Below are 2,694 nucleotides of genomic sequence, written 5' to 3' on the forward strand. Positions count from 1 at the left end.
CCCCGCCGCGCCGAACCCCTGTCCCGCAGCCCGGGCGCTCTCAGCCTCCCCTGCACGCTGGGCAAACGCGACCTCCCTCCTGTACCGGGCTCTTCAGCCACCCGCGGCCCCCTCCCCACAGCCGTTCTCAGCGCCGGGGGTCGCCGGCCGAGTGGCATTTCGTGGGCTGATGTGTCAAAACGCGACGGGTACAGTCACCAGAAGAGAACCGTCTCTGGGGAAGGGAGAAAGGTTCTTGTAATGGATGCCTTTCTGTCTCGCTCCTCTTAAGAAAACCTCATCATACTGTATGGCCCATCATATTTTATTGCTGATATATCGACATTGCATGATAGATCCGAGGAAGAAACGCAGGCTCTAGGCATTTATTCCTTTGTAGGTTGTAGGTTTTTAATTTGTAGATTTTTTTTAAACAAATAGTAGCAATTCCCAATACTCATTGTTCAGCGGCACAAAGTGATTTTAAAGCCTTTTGTAGGGTGGCAAAATAACATCCCAAAATATCAGAAATGTGCTTCTGTATCTTGGTAATGACATGGATTTTTCTTTCCCCCGAGCCCGGTGGGAGCGGGCAGGATGGAGGCAGGAGCCCTCGGAACCCGCGCGGGCTCCCGGGCACACCCGGGCGCTTGACCCAGCCCGAGCACGGCCGCGTCCACACGGCCCGGCCCGGCACACACGAAGATCCCAGAAAGGCCCTTCCGGGTGGAGCCAGGCGGGCTGGAAATCGCCCAGCGGCAATTCCCACTCCATAGCCTCTCTCTCCCTCTTCCCCCTCCGCCATAGCCCACCTCTCTCCATCGCCCCCTCTCCCCTCCCTGCCCGGCGCTGCAGACGAACGCGCCCATAGGTGTGTGCTCCTGGGCTGGGTTGTGGAACCCTCTCCGGCCGACACCTGGAGCGTCTGTGTCCCCCTCCCCGCAAGGCTGAGCTTCCCTGCACGCCCCAGCCGACTACAAGGGGCAACAATAAAGCCCATGTCCATCACGTCGTCTTTTCATTTCAGAAAGGGCAGATCCTGACCTCGGTTCCCCAAGTGGAAGCTTGTCTTGGGCACTCACTGTTGTCACCATTTGTTCCAACATTTAAGTAGATGCGTATTCATACACATTTCCCCCCTATTTTCCATCCAGGCTTTTTCTTTCTTCCATTTTCCCCCTCAGCCGAAGGGGAAGCTCCCCGGTAATTGCGGGGGCAGGAGAGCGGCGTTCAGGGGGACAGTGGCACCCGGGCACACACCTGAACCACATGCCCACGCCTTCGCGTGGGAATCCGCTCCCATCAGTTAGCTCCCAGGAAAACTGTTGATCTCTAAGTGTGAGCCTGAACCTTTGCATTTAGTGCTCATGGCTGCTTCGTTTCCTCCCTCCCCCCAGCCCTTTCCCCCCGGCTTCGTCCCTCTGTTGTGCTTCCAGGGATATCCAGGTCCCCCCGGTGGGCTGGGGCAGGCGCGGGGCGCGGGCGGCTGCGCCAGGACGGGACCGCGCAGCGCTCGCTGCGGGGGCACAGGAGGGGGACGCGCCCTCGCTTCTCAGCCAACTGGACAAGAATGGGCTCTATTATTATTGTTGTTGTTGCTTTTTCTGTTAGTAATAGTATTGTTATTGTTGTTGTTACTATTATATTAATTTAAAAACTGTCCTTTTGCAACTTGCAAAGAGCCTGTAAATTTACCTTAAACCTGCTTTTTTTTCCTAGCCAATGGTGTCAGGGGCCGGCTAGCCTGTCCCTCCGGAGCTTTAACCCTTGTCGCTAGCTGGAGTGAGTGAGAAGCTGAGGTTTGGCCCTGAGGAGCCGTGTGTGTAGATCTGGCACAGCTTTGCTCCCTCAACTCCTGGATCTTTGTTTTGGTGGCGACCAGGGAGAGCAGGGAGCGCTGTGCTCGCATTTCCCTCTGGCTTTTACACACGCACACACACACACACACAAATCCCCTTTTCCAACTTTCTGCTTTTTGCGCTTCCCTTCCAGTTTTTTCACTTCTCAGACCTACTGGCAGCATTTGCCGAGATCTAGATCCCCGTCGTGGTAAGTGATGCTTTTCTCCATTGCAAAACTCGTTCAGCTCTCGGCTAGCTGTCCCAGGGATGGGTGTAGAAGTTGTATTTGTTTGGAGCAGAATTGCCCAACCCCAGTGGTTTCACGTCAAGCAGCACAGAGTAAAACTATTGTCGTGTATTAACTCTGAATGGGAGCAAACAGACCAAATAATCACTGCTGGCTCCGACAGTAGCACGGCACTAATGTAATTCTTTTTAAGTTTGAAAAGCAACTTTTCTTTTTCTTTTCTTTTTTTTTTTGATTGTTATGGGGGAAACGAGCCTGTGTTTTCGGTTGGAACTTATATATTTACATTACACACCAGATCATAACAAACTATACAAAGAATGCAGCTGCCATATGTGCTTTGTGAACATACAATTATGATTGGGGGGTTCAAGCATTCAACTTAAGTATTGCAGGCACACTGATACCACTCTGCAAAGTTCGTGCAGTACCTGAAAACTCACTCCATCTTTGGGAGAAGGGCTAGACAGACGTTGCATTTATAAAACCTCTCTTTTTTTTTTTTTTAATAAATCAACTTCAGTAAATGCCTCCTGGACGTTTATTTTTAATGTACAGTCTGCAGCTCTGACTGGATCAAATTCACGATTATTCAGATGAGGTTGAATTTGAATAACTTGCTGGTTT

At 51.7% G+C, this 2,694-nt stretch overlaps 1 long non-coding RNA gene across 2 annotated transcripts in view; it reads left to right on the plus strand.

The window, feature by feature from the left end:
- The first annotated feature begins 1,774 nt into the window (after positions 1-1,774).
- Positions 1,775-2,694, plus strand: part of LOC115948660 — a 64,924-nt gene continuing 64,004 nt past the window's right edge. For both annotated transcript variants that reach the window (XR_004082453.1, XR_004082454.1), the window contains exon 1: positions 1,775-2,028. This is a non-coding gene — a long non-coding RNA (uncharacterized LOC115948660). The remainder of the gene's footprint in view (positions 2,029-2,694) is intronic.

The sequence above is a fragment of the Geospiza fortis genome, unplaced genomic scaffold, assembly GCF_000277835.1.
Source record: "Geospiza fortis unplaced genomic scaffold, GeoFor_1.0 scaffold19, whole genome shotgun sequence".
Taxonomy (NCBI): Eukaryota; Metazoa; Chordata; class Aves; order Passeriformes; family Thraupidae; genus Geospiza; species Geospiza fortis.